The following is a 15,646-nucleotide window of genomic DNA, read 5'->3' on the forward strand; positions in this document are numbered from 1 at the left end:
TAAAAATTATAGAAATTCAAACTTCGAAAAATTCCAATTTCTTGTCAATTTAGTCGGAAAAATAGCATTAAAAAATGAAAATATTATACTCGTAATAACAAAATAGACATTAAAAGTAAACATTTTTTCCAATCTACTTTTGATCAAATTTTGGATATGCCTTTTCTCGAAGATGATAAATTATGGAACTCTAAAATTTTAACAGTTTCTTGAAACTAATAAATGGTTTATTTTCATGGTTGTTCCGAATTTTTATAAAAATAAAAAAGATAACGGTAAATATTTTCTGATCAATAAATATAATTATTTTTCTCAACTCACCGTCAAATTCGACCATATCTAAAACGTATAATAGTGTATTTGCAACCATATATTAGGTATAATAATATTATGTTATGGATTTCATAATTATTACACCAGTTATATTCTGCAGAAAATGCAAAAAATTACTTTACAATCACATTTTAAATAAATTAATAATATTAATTAATTATTGATATGTATAATTGCAATCGATTTTTCAAATTAATGATTATCTTTATGAAATATATAAGAATTCTATAAATCAATGGTAATATTTCGAATGTTTTAAGAAAAGCAAATAGAACTACTTTTGCAACTAACTTGCACAAAATATTTTATTTCAATATGGTTCAAATGATACTACATACTAAAATATATCGTAATTTAAAATTTAAAGTCCTCATAGTAAAAATAATCTCATAATTACAAGTTGAATTATCAAACTATCAATTAAATCCGAAATACATACATATAATTGAAAAACATAATTACAAAATAATACCAATCCAAATTTTAATGACATTATATACTGAAGATACGTATAAATAATTATTTAATATTAAATTTATAATGTTTGCGTGGATATACTAATTATAATTACATACTCATATTATACATACATTCGTGTATCGACATACAAGAAAACTTTAAATTTCTTTTTCATTTTAAAAGTTTTTCTGTAAAAATAACTACTAAATTATTGTTTCATACACATATACGTGCGTATATTACGAATATATATGTATATATCATGGGTTTGTGTATATATCGAATATATTTTTAAAATGAAATTAACTTAAAAATGATTTATAATTTTTAATGATTTTTTTTAAATTATTAATTTTTAAAATTGATCTATTCTTATTGTATAACATGGTATAATCGTATATATACAAAAAATTTCTTTATTAATTATTTTATTATACTAATTGAATGTACCTTAATTAAAATAATAATCAAATATACTCGTATAGAATAAGGAAATAATTTTCTTAATTTTGAAAATTTTTATATTGTGAATTAAAATTATTGAATGATGATTTTTAATTATTAAAAATTATTCAAAACTATATGCAAAATTATCTCTCATCAATTATTATTAATTATTATTAATAATTTTTGTTCATGTTCAATGCTGTCAAATTTTATTAATAATTATTTGAAAATAATTAATAATTGTTGATTTTCATTAATGAAAGTATCGATCATTTTAATTAATGACAATTTGCATTTATGTACGTGTAATGAATTTATTTGATTAAATAATTTATAATTTGTAATCTATACTTTGAATTTCAATGTAATTCTTGATATTTTCTGTTATATAAAGCATTATTTTAAATTTTTGTAATCTATTACATTAAATTAATTAACTTAAAACTTAAATTTTACGTAAAATCAAACGCCAATCACAGGCATAGCAATTTTTTCTGTTAATTTTATTTAATTTAAATTTTTAAAAAATTGTTTGTCTAAATTACAGAAACTTTAAAATACAATTTTTTTAACAATTAATTTAAAAAACAATTTTTTAACAATTGTTTTTAATTTATAAAATAAAAAAATAATAATTATTACCGTTAGTTACATACATGTATAGTATAAATATATAGAACGAAAACAAAAAAAATTTTTTTTTAAATATACCCAACGTGCAAGGTGGTGTTAGTTACCTATTATTTTAGAATAGAGACAAAAATATATATTTATATATATGTATATATTTATATATATATATATATATATATATATATATCGATTTATAAATGCAATTTCATTTATTTTATATATGTAAAATAAATGAAAATCTGAATATATATATATATATGTATATTATATTCAGATACAAAATGAATATATAAATTAAGTGAATCCCTAATAAATTAATAAGAATAAAAACCGAACAAAAAAAAACAATGAAAACAAAAACTAGAAACAAAAAAAACATAAACAAATAATAAAAAAGAAGGAATTTGTTTAGTTCTAACAAAATTGAAATATATATATATATATATATATACATATATATATACATAAATATAATATATATATGGATATATTATATATGTATATAATCAGTTGAAATAAGTTAATTATGTTATATATATGAATTAAGAGACAAATACATTAAATATAATTACATAGAGAAACGAAATGAATTAAATTATAAACCTAAGCAAAATATATATATATGTATATATAGATATATGTATATATAGATATATATATATATATATATATATATATATATATATATATATATATGGATGCATATATAAGTATATATATGTAGATTTGTATGATATACGTATAGGAAATATGCATAAAATATAATATTATGTATAACTAAAAAATTATATAGATATAAAAATTGATTTTAAAATTGATGATGATAACATAGAAATGATTATAATTCAAAAAAAACAAAAAAAAAAAAAAAACAATAAAAAAAAATTCATAAATTGATATATGAAATGAAATAATAAACGTTTTATGAAAAATTAAATTTGTTATGTTTTTTTTTTCTCCATATAACATGGTAGCTGTTATATTTACTTCAAAAATTGGCGATACAAATTTGTAACCTCAAAATGCAATTCTTAAATACCAACTATATATATCAACACATAAGGAAAAGAATTAATTTAATACTTACCCTTTCATCTGGCACATCCACATTCGTACCTTAATATTAATGTACAAAAACTAATTTTTTAAGAGCATAAGTCCTTTTTATACGAATATAACACTCTAAAAGCATAATAATGTATATTCCAGAATAAAATACTCCCAAATACATCACCCTATATAAAAAAGACAAGTAAAGGAATAGTCCCGCTTATTTATTTCAGTAGATGGCTTCAAAAAAAAAAATTTGTGTGTTTTCCATACCAATAAACCTTAGTCCTTACTAGCATTTTCTTCATATTCCTTTTTCTTTGCTTTTTACGATTTTGCTTTACAATTTGATAGAGTCACATTTTGTACCCCTAAAATCCAAATTATAATTGTTTTTGTTTTTTCATGCAATGCTAGTTTACATGATAACATAGTTGATGCTTTCTCCAAGTAATTCGTCTGATAATAAATTTTTATGTCAGTAGAAAATAAAATTCAAATCTTCTTTATTTAAATTTATAGGTTAGATTTTAATCTTGTATAACAGAATTTCAACAGAAAAGCTAACACTTCATTTACGAGTACTAATTACATACCTTCAACTACTTCGAAGTATTCCGAGGTTTTAAATTCTTGTGAAATGAAAGTACTTAATTTTGACAATTGACTCTGTTTTGACATATATAATGATATTGTTTTTATATTTCATATTTATTCATTGACTTTAATTGATAAAAGTAAAATTGGAAAATGGTTTGTCAGTCTCATTTACATCATTAATTAAACTTTAATTGTAAAGTTATATTCAAATGTTTATCGACCGCATTGTATGTACAATAAAGTAGGTTATGTGATAGCACCAAATTTTCTATGTCGGGTATTCGGAGGGAACGTACTTCTCCATAGCGGGGAAGCGTAAATAAACTATTTTTAGAGAGGTGTCGGTCTGTCGGCCTGTCGATCTGTGTGTATGTTTGTATCTCAAGTTTGGCTAAACCGATTTTTATGAAATTTTATATGTGAGTTTATTTTGGCTATGGCCGGGATTGATCCACTTTTGCGATATATCAGACCTCAATAACTAAACGAGGCCAATTTTTGCGGGCCATGAAATTTAATATTTGCGGCCATTTCCATGAAATTTAATATTTGAGTTCGAGGTCTCAAAACAATGAATTTTTTTGGAAAGATCATCTCGGAAACCGAACGGAACGGATTAATTGAATTTCTTGAAATTTGTTATTTGAGTTCTGGTTATTACCGAAACTAACTTGTGAACTTTTTAGGGAGTCAAATTTACATTTTTCTAGATATGTTACTAAAAGCTTACATTGCGGTCGGTTATGTGTTGATCACATCAGATTTTTTTTCTTTCATTTCAAATTAATTAAAAAAAAAAGTTGTTATGAGTCCTGAAATATTGCAGTCAGTGGAGCTTGCAGCCACTTACCACATGTCAAAGGTTAAAATTAAAACCGATTTTTGCCTTTAACTGTTCTCAGTAATTGAAAAATACCTGAACCCTTTAAAATTTGAAATATTGTTTCAAATTTCAACTTTTTGAAATTAGTCAATTATTTTCCCTTGTTATTCGTACTCACCTTGCTTAACTTACAGGAAATTTCCTTATTATATTATTCTTCTAAGAAAATCATAAGAGTTTGTGAAATGTATTCGAATATCACAGAGTTATTTTCATAAATATGTGCAATATATAAATTAATTTGTGTAAACTTCTCTTCTAATGACTAGTTTAAGTTAGAATGACTACCTTTAGTTGAAAAACATTATAACATATTTAATTTATTGTAGTATATAGTCATAAATATACAATTCATGTTTTTAATCAGATAATTTGCATGTACACCTACCACAATTTTCATTTTTTTTCATTTAAATATAAAAAATTTTCTATATAGTCTCAATATAATGTACATATATAAAGTATATAATGTGTACGATATTTACATTCTGCATATACTCATAAACACTTGTCACGAAAAGCACAAATTCCTATTATTCACCTCATTTCATTTTATATTTAATGACTCAATAATAAAGATAATTGGTAATTCTTTACCTTGAAATCGAATTTTGTAGGTTTGAACGAAAAAAAAAAGAAAAATAAAAGAAATAAATGAAAACTATATAGGCACGTAAAATTATGTACTTTTTTTATACCATCATTATAGTAGCCTATGTACATAAAATACGTATATATATATATATATAAAATTGACGCAATAAATCTGCAAGAAAAATGAAAAAAACATTACAATATTCACAAATTGATTTTTATGCTTGTGTTTGTAATAGAAAATTTTTGAGAAAGAACATGTGGAAATTGATTTGGTAAATTATGCATAATTTATCAATAATTTATAATAAAAATTAAATTTAGTTTATAATTTTGATTTAATTGAAATACTCCAAATTTTAATTAAATGTAATTTTTTTTTAATTATTTATGGACCTTTTATATTATGACATAAAATATTTTAATGATAAGGCCCGAAGTAATCAAAACTATAACTATCGGAAAATTTGTTATCTACTCATAAGTAGTTTTGATTAGAAAAATGAACTGCTTATGTAGTTTAATTGCAAGTCAAATGAAAATTCAAATCACTTCATTTAATACTTTATTTCCACATTTCTGTATGTATAAAAAACGTCCATAACATTATATAAATTACAAAAATGTTTTTATAAAGTAGCAATTCTTTAACAAGCTGAACTAAGTCTTATATAAATTATGAGATTAAAGTGTTAGAATCACATTCAGTAAGCAAAATTATTATCCAAAGAGGATAAAATTGAAACATTGTTTCTCAATACCTGCATTATTTTGCTAAATATTTATTCGTTTCTGCATAAGGATTCGATTCATATACAAGATCAAAATTATTATTTCTGTTAGGACATAAGAACATTTTTTAATTTTTTATTTTGTTTTGATTTTTACAACTCCTATAATAAAAAATTTAGTAACATTTTCATCAATTGGTTTAAAATAATTTCATTTTTATATTAAAAATATTTATTTTTTTTTTTTACCACGTCTTATAATATTTTTAACATATTGCATATGTAATTTCAAATTAGCCAATGTACTAACATAATATTCTTTTGTTAAAAAACGATTTGTTAAAAAATTAATACGTGCTTGTTTTTTACAGTAAAAGTGTTGCATATCGGGCTTAGCGCACTCCAAAAAAAAGCTTTATATTTGGCAGAGTTCATTTAATTTTTTGACATACATATGACGCTTTTGACAATAAATGATGGAATTAACTTTTGACATTTTGAAAATCGAAACTGTTATCGTATTTTTTAATGTGAAATATTCTTGGATACTCTAAAATAAACGTAATGTTTATTTAAATTACAAAAACAAAATTTACCGTATCACGTATTTTTCAAAGTTGGAGAAACAGAACAAACACATTTTGAACAGAAGACTAATTTTGATCTCAAGAGCTAAATTTTCAACACCGTCTAAATATTATAAATTAAACATTATAATTTAATAGTAAATATTCGATTTGTGAAATGTGAATTTGAAATGTTTATGTTAAATTTGAGATGTGAAATGAATTATAAAATTGATATTTGACATAAAATTGATAAATTGTACACATAGTACGGTGGGTAAACCTAAAATATTTAACAATTACCTTATATCAAAAAAACTTACTTATAAGCTTATATAAAAAACATACTGAATCATCATATGGGTAAAATATGGGCATCAATTATAAATCTACGCAATATTAAAGCTCTATTCACAACTGTTCGCATAAATTAAAAATTCTTAAAAATTTAATATTCTGCAATATACAAGTAAATAATTTACTGATATAAATGTGTGTATAGTTAACACTATACTCTTGCTGCTCTTGTTTTTAAAGATGGCCTTTTAACAGTTGCATAATGGTTTTATTTTTAACTAAAGGCATTTAAATTCTTATGTTTTGTATACAATTTATAACAAAAACTTATATTGAGAAAAATAAAGACAAAAGAATTTTTCTTATAGCATCTTCTATAATATATAATATTTTAGTTTTTATATATATATGTATATAAGAATGTAAGAATACAAATAATCTTTTATATAAAATGTTTTCAAATATTTCACATTACATTCATATGTATAGATTTTTTTAATATTTTTGCGTTTCACAATAGATTTGTGCTTTTACAGTCACACATAATACACAATGCAATCCGTATATATGAATACAATTTGAATTATTATTTTTATATTATTTTCTATAGGTTGACAGAATAAAAGACAAGTTTATTATATCCTTAGGACTTTCATTCAAATATAGCTATATACAAAATGAAATAATATTAATGCACACTTGTTCTGATAAGAAGACAACTATGAAGAAATAAAATTAAAAAAAAAAAATTTTTTTCTTAATATAAGAATATTTTGTTAAAAGCTGACAGAAATTTAATGAAAATTAAAAAAAAAAAAGAAAAATAAACAATAATAAAGTTCATATATAAATTTTTTTTCTGAGTTTTTGTACATAATTTGTGCATTTAAGGTATAAACAATGAATAATAATTTTTTTAAAGCTTTTTTCTTCAAGAAATAACTTATTTAACACTTTTTTCTGGATAATTTTAAATACATTTTAATAAATTTAAAATATTTTAATAAATAATATTTAATTATTTTTATTTTTCCATAATAATATTTAAATATACTGAACAAAAATTAACATTTTAAGCTCCGTCTCAAAGATTCTATAACTACCACATATTTACAGAAACTATATTTACACATATGCACATTCATATTATTATCTTGCATATTATTATTATACAATATCATATAAGAATCTTTTTCTTAAGTTTCCTTCTTCAAAATTTTAATTAGTGATAAGTTATTTTATGATTTCAGTTGTAATAAATTAAGAAATATATGGGAGATTGTTGCATTCACTTTTAAACAAATTATTGTATACATAAATTGGATAACAGTCATTTAATCTCTTACTATTCTTATATTATTCTGATCTTAAAATAAAATTAATTGTTAATTAAGTTCAATTGATGGCAATTTTTACATAAATATTTTCAGTTATTTTGGACATCAACATATTTTGTTAAATTAAAGAGATTTGATTCATTTATCGCACATGCAATATTTTAAAAAAAAAACACATTTTTATATTTGGTACACACTGATATTAAAGTGGTAACTACTTACATCCTCTTAAGAAATATTTAATTGACATTAATCTTATTATTTCTTCCAGAAATGTTATAAGCTTTGAATTTAAAAAAAAAATTGCATACTTTTAGGGAGTGAGCAGTAATTGCCATAACTAATATTGTTGCTCAAAACAGAATTCGAAGTTTTTCGAGCCATCATCGAGTTTAACTTCGAAATTTTGAATGCAGAATTTAACTGAAAATGCTACATAAAAGTAAAAACGGTAAGGAAAACCATTTGTAGAATTATCTTTTTTTAATGATTCAAGGCTTTCTGTAAATCCCAAACAAATCTAAAATTTTTCAATTTTTTCACTCAAGGTGAGAAATTCAAGATGTTAAAAGGAAAATGGAAACAATAGAAAACATTTACTTTTCGAAAATAAATACATATATGTGTATATGTTATTCTTTTAATAAATTAATTTTTTATTTTAATAATTTTGAAATAAGTATTATAAATTAGTTCTAATCACCATATGTTCGCTCTATATTACTTGTAATTTTTGTATGTTTGCTTTACTACAATATTAAATAAAGCAGTTTTCGATCTGTTTGCTACGTGTAATCTAGACCATATTTTAAATACCAGACCCAACATATTAATCAAATGTACACAATATTAATAAATATTTAATTGGTGTTGAAGTGTATATATCATTCAAATGTATATCCTTATATGCATAAATATATATATAAATTAAATATGTTTTGTGTATATTAGTGTTTTCTTCCATACTTTTTATCCAACTACCCTCAAAAGAAATAAAAAATTTACACATACCAGGTGTCATCGATTTAAATTTGAATTTTTAATTCTCGTTTTTTCTTTTGTTTTTGATTTTTTTTTATGTTACAGTGTCCATTTTTAATTATTAACAAAATAAACAACTACAATTTTTCGTTGAATTTATATAAATTAAAGAATAAGGACATTTTTTTCATTAATGTTATATAAATTTATAACATTTAGCAAATATATACAGAGTGTCCGGGACGCAATGTTATTCTTGTAAAAAATAAGAGAATTAAAATTTTTCGCATTAGCTGGACCTGAAAGTCATTAATTACATTTTTCGAATAATACATTTTTCGATGCAAAATACAAAGAAAGTTGAAGGGTGAGAATTACTTGGATTATAATTAATTTGTGGCGGAAAAACTTGTTTTTGTAGTTTTTTTTTAATTTGATCTTAACTTTTCCTCGTAGGTACGATATTCTTGAAACTTTTGGAAATTTTTTGTAGAGAAATAGAGGTAATGCAAATGTCTTTCATTTTCGAAAAGAAAAAATGCGTGGAAAGACCCAAAATCCCGTGTAATAAAGATTAAAAAAATTTGTTTTTTGTTTGAAAAATACTTTGTTTTTGTTTGCTTTCTAAGGTTTTAACCTAAATTTTTCGTGTGATAGACATGTTAGTTATAAAATTTTTCCCACATTATGTTATATTAAAATGAGGGGCAGAATACAGGGCTCTTCTTCCTGTAAAAAGTGATAGGTTAATAACGTAGAATTATGGGTAAATGACGGTTAAACAAAAATTTCGTAAAAAAAATTTTTCAAAAATTCTGTCTTTGCACTTGAATATCTCTGAAATTAAAAAAGTCTTTGCAACTACTGATATATCGTTGGTTGTTTGTTAAGTTGGAATAAATAGTGAAATAAAGTTTGAAAAATAAAAATGTGAAAATTAAACAGTATTTGCATGTTTCAACTTAGAGGCCCCATAACTTGAGAACAAGGTCCCAAAAAGAAAAATGTCACTAGGTATTTTTCGTTCGTCTGAATGAATTTTATCACTCTGCATCGCAAATACCATTAAGTCTCGGACAGCCTGTATAGCTATATGTTTATGTGTGTATGCAAGAATCGGTATATTTACAAGAAAGTCGGTATATTTAAGATATTTGTTTGGTGGTTAAACGATGTCAACAGTGCAATTTTTTTCTTTTTTGGTTTAAACCTTATGTTTTACTTTTACAATTTACTTTTTATTTTTTTATTTTTGTTAACTCAACATTCTAGTGGATAAACAGTGTTGAAGTGGATAAACAAGACGAAAAAGCAACAAAAAAAAATTTAATAAAAAAATATGTCAAAAATGCTCTTAGCACATTTTAAACGAAAATTATTAACTATGGTGAATTTTACGAATTTTTAGTTGGTGTTAACCAATTTATTATGTGCCCTTCACTAAAGTAAACTTCAATATATTTTATAAAAATTTTTGTTTTTAGTATTTTTTTTTTGGGTAACGTTGTATAGGATTTAAAATATAAAATTTCGTTTTTATGTGGTTTAATTTGCAAAAAAATGGCAACAAATATTAAAATTAAAAAATTTTAAATTTTTCGAATATAACTTTTTAAAGTGCCCTTACAATCAAAGTCTTCCGTAAATAAGCGAATCACAATAAATCATACGCATGTACCTGCGAATTTTTAGTGATATTTGTTGAATAGAAATTCTATAAATTTTTGAAAATGTTCTGAGATTTTTAATCTTTATTATTAAATTCTATTCTAAATTTAAGATTTTCTCAGAATCTAAGTTATCTTATATAAAAAACTTGGAATATTTGCATTAAAAGTACATTCGATTTAATTCTTTATACATATACGCTGTTGTACGTAATATGAAATATTTTTTGTTCCATAATAGAACAATAGTTCCATATTTAATCAGCAATAAAAGGCATTTTGAACTTCTTTTTATTGGAAGTTTTAAATCTAAAAGTTTTTATTAAATCAGAAAACTTATACACTTCTTGAAGCTGCTTGATACCGTTTTAAATACCGTGTTTTTTTTTATTGATTTCAAAGTTATTCCAGAATTCATGAGAATTTTTGTAAGGAATGTTTTACATTTAAGGTTTTTGCCGAAAGTCTTAAAATATTAACTATAATTTATTCTTTTTTCATATAATACTAATTTTAAGAGTTTCTGAGGCCTAATAATTTGGACTAACGTCCAAAACGCGCTAAGTCACTTTTTTGACAAGTAATTTTAATATTGGAAAACAACTACACTAAAGTCTATTTTATGCTGTGCAATATCCAACCACTGAAAGTAATGATATTTAAAAAATTCCTTTTTTTAGGAAAGCAATAAATTAAAATATTCTAGTATTCGAATTTTACTGAAAAATTTCAAATATGAGTTTGTAAGTATTTAAATAACTTTAATTTAGTATTTATCATAATATTTTTTTCAATATTACAATATATCGTAATCATATATTTTTAAATAGTCATAGACATATTTTATTCTATACAAAATAATTTACATTCAATTTTAATATCCTATGATTGACATATGCAATTCAAAATTGGTATACTTACCGTCAACGTAATTCATATATACATATACAAACATACAAAATTTGATTTTCTTGTTTTTCGTTTTTTAATTTTAAGGGCATTATTTATAAAGGTAAGGTAAATGTTAATATAAATTTGTGTCCTTTATATTTATTTTTCTTTATGAAAAAGAAAATGCATTCTTCTTTTCTACTATTTTATACAGGTTTTAATTTTTATTTGAAATTGAGCCCTTATGCCTAATTTGAATATTTAAAAAATTGATTATATTTATCCTCTGTTATAAGAAGAAAAGGAAGAAGAAAAACCAATTTTTTTTTTGTTAAAAGTAAACAAGTCAAATTTTTCATCCTGATTTTTTGTTTTTGTTTTTGCCAACTTATAATAGGCATGATAATATTAACAAAAGAGGTCACGGAAGAACACCTAACAAATATTTGTGTGAGAAGACATTATTTTAACGGTAGCAACCTTGAACAAAAATGAAAATACTCTTGAAAAAAAAAAAAATGTTTTTCAAGTGTAATTTTGGAAAATTATCTTTAATTTCAGTAAATTAACCCTTCGCATTTATAAAACCCAAAAACAAGAACAAGTATAATAATTAAAATCATTTTTGTTGTTTTTGTTTTTTTATTTTATTGTGAAAAACAATGAAAAATCTTGCTCTCTATAGTAAATATTTTAATAAAAATACGAAACATGAAAATTGTGGTGGATATTTTTGATGCATTTTTTTTTTATAAAAATTTTAATATTACCAATTACGTAACAACAATTATTTTTAAACTACAAAATAACAGGATTTGTTAAATTTTTAAATGTATTGTAATTGTAATTATTCAAATGTATAATTGCATGTGTGTATAATGTATTTATGTAAACAGATATTTTAATTTTCCATGAGGGATATTCTGAATCTTATATAAGAAATATTATTTCAAATGATTAAAAAATGTTAATAAATTGCAGTTTTCATTTGATCGCACATCTTATATATTAAAAAATTTCTTCTGAAAGCTAATTGAATAATTTTTTTCGTAAAAATGCCATGAAATCAAATTAATGACCTCACAATAAAGCAAATAATAACGAACATTTTATGTTACCGTTATATTTTATTTTCACGATATTTTTCGTCATTGCACAGTCATTCTTCTGTTCAAATTCAGTTAATCACTAACCGTTAATTAAAGATCCTTTTATTAATTAATATTGTATTAATAAATAAAATAAATTTAAAACAATTTCGAATTTACAAAAAGAAAGAATGAGCATCTCAATTTTCCTTACATAACAACATTCTACAATGCATAAATAGTTTGTAAATATATATTTGTAAGACAGTTACTAAAATATTTTTTAATATTTTAGTGTCGTTTACCTTATAAACATAAATATATAAATGGTGCTTGTGTATATATGTATTTGATTTTTTTACCAATCATTTTGTATTAAAAGGAATCTTAAATTCTTAGATGACATTTGCAAAAGCTGTTTCATAAAACTTCTGAAGTGTTGACATATTTAAGAAAAATTCCATACTAAATGCAATAGAAACGCATTCAGAGTAGCTACTGCAATCATACGAACTCAGTTACACTCCAACGGACTCGAATAAGGGAAAAAATATTTATTAGCTTACTAATCAAGAATAAGTATTATAAATTTATTGCATAAATTGCGGCGTATCAAAAACCACAACATTTAACTTCGAATTTCCTTTAACTTAATGGAAATTTCTTCATGCAACTGCAGAACAGATGGATGACGTAATCAAAGGAACGAATTAATTCCTTTTAATTTACGTGAAACAATTTCAGAAAAAACATAATTCAAATTATATAAAGTTCATTTCGAATAAGAAAGAGTCGAATTTTTATCAATTGGACTGAAAATGTCAATAACTCAAAAAAAAAATAAATGAAGAAGACACACTGGCTCAGTCCTTACCCGGATTAAGGTAAGAAAAATCAAATTAGAAATATTTATAAAATGGAAAATTTAAAATTAGTTTCTACACTTTCAGTCCTACATTTCAAAAAATTTTATATTTAAAAAGGAAAAATATTAAATGAATTGTTAAAAACTTACAAATATACAATACAATCCACATATAAGCCTACAATCAATACAAAATATCACTTAAGAATAATTAAAATAACCATAAAGATGTTAATTTACATATAATATGCATTTATATATTTGCAAGTTGAGTGCTTACAAAAAGAAAAAACAAGTACATATGTGACTTTGTTATATCCGTAGTCACCTTTAACTGTATCACATATAAAAGGAAAAAATAAAAACCTTTGAAAAGGTTGGTTTTTTTCTATTGAGGAAGTTTCTTTTTTTTTTTGTTTTCTTGTGAAATTCAAATTTCTGAAAAAAAGTATTTTTCTTAAATATTCAAAAAAAAAAAAAAAAAACAATTTTTTTTTTATTTTTTACAATCTTAAAATATCCTTGAAATATTTTTCTGTTTAAAACAACGACGACTTTTGTAAAATACTTTTAATGCTCCCCTTAATTTGAATGAATGCCAAAAGGATATGTGCACTTTTCTAAATTGCTGTTGAAAAAAATTTATAAAAATTTTTTTTTGTTTTATTTTTTTATCATTTTAAAACACAAACGTAAAATATCTAATTTTTTTTTTATTTTTTTCTATTCTTTTTTATGTACATGTATTTTTCTTATTCACACTTTCAATCATAAAATTTCATAATATACTGATAATTGTTATACAATATTTTTTCTCTATATAGGAGGGAAAGTCTTAATATTTTATTTGAAATTTAATAATATAAAAATAAATTGCAAACTTAAAAAGCATTAATGTGTATACACATGATTCTAAAATTAAATGTTTATAAATACAACATATGTACATACATCAATACATTTTTAATTTGTATAATTCTACAATATTTAAAAGTGGATATTATACAAAGCTGTAGTAGCTTAAATCAATTCGATACTGATACAATGTATTATTCAGCTAATATACATATTCAGCTATTTCTTCAACACTGACTCAGAATCTTTTCTAGAAAGCACAATAAGACGCAAACATAAATTATTTCTCAAAATTTTATTTTTGACCTGAATCATTTGCATTTAACAGTAATTAATATGTTCTTGTAATTAATATTTTCATGATCACTACACTATCACATGAATTAGTTCTCAGAATAAGCGCTTTTTAAAACAAAATTTTAATCCTTAGAGTAGTCTGGAATGAATTATATAACATATAATAATTGTTTTAAATTCAATATCTATAACTTTTAATAAAACAATGCAAAATGATGCCCAATAATATACTTATATCGTTTATAATTTTTTTGAAATCTTAAGAATTAAGTTATGTGTGCATTTGCGTACTCAAATTGCATGAATGAATCAAAATACATATTGTATACCTACAAATCTATTTTTTTAAAAAAAATAATCTCTAGAATCAAATTTTTTTGATTCTAAATTTATTTTTTGAAAAAAGTTACATTTAATGCCTCTCTATTATTTGGAACTAATTAAGCTACAATTTCTTAAGATCACAAATATATATATATGAAATGTTAATTATAAAAAGGAAAATTTTTTTTAGAATTGGAATAACAATACGTTTCATGAAATATAAATTGTTTACCCATATGATATTAAGAAATCTTACATATATATTAATACAGTAACTCAGCCAACATAAATCATAATAGAATAATTTTAAATTCGGAAAAGATAGTCAAAAAGAAGAATCTTATTTTGAAATTTTATAGCTCTCCTATTCTTACTTCAAAACATTAATATTTTATAGCTACAAATCAGATAAAATTTATAAAGCTTTTCTCTTAGCAAAATATTGAAAATATTAAAAAAAAACTGTGATAAATTTGTTTTGTAAAAGGACCCTGTTAAATACTTTTGTATTACTTAACTTACCATATCTACAAAAGAATAAGTGTTGCACGATATTCAAATTTAGGTATACCGTATAAGTAAGAAAATGCAAGTTAATCATTACTTGCGCTATGAAAGGGACTGTTTATTTTTTAATATTAAATGGAATTAAAACAATTTGTTATACTATAGTCTTCACAGTTTTTGTGTTAAAATTTAACACCCTGTGCTAACATTTTTTACAATATTCTTAAGCGGCTTTATAAAA

Source organism: Condylostylus longicornis, unplaced genomic scaffold (genome assembly GCF_029603195.1).
Source record: "Condylostylus longicornis isolate FDR11 unplaced genomic scaffold, ASM2960319v2 ptg000040l, whole genome shotgun sequence".
Classification (NCBI taxonomy): Eukaryota; Metazoa; Arthropoda; class Insecta; order Diptera; family Dolichopodidae; genus Condylostylus; species Condylostylus longicornis.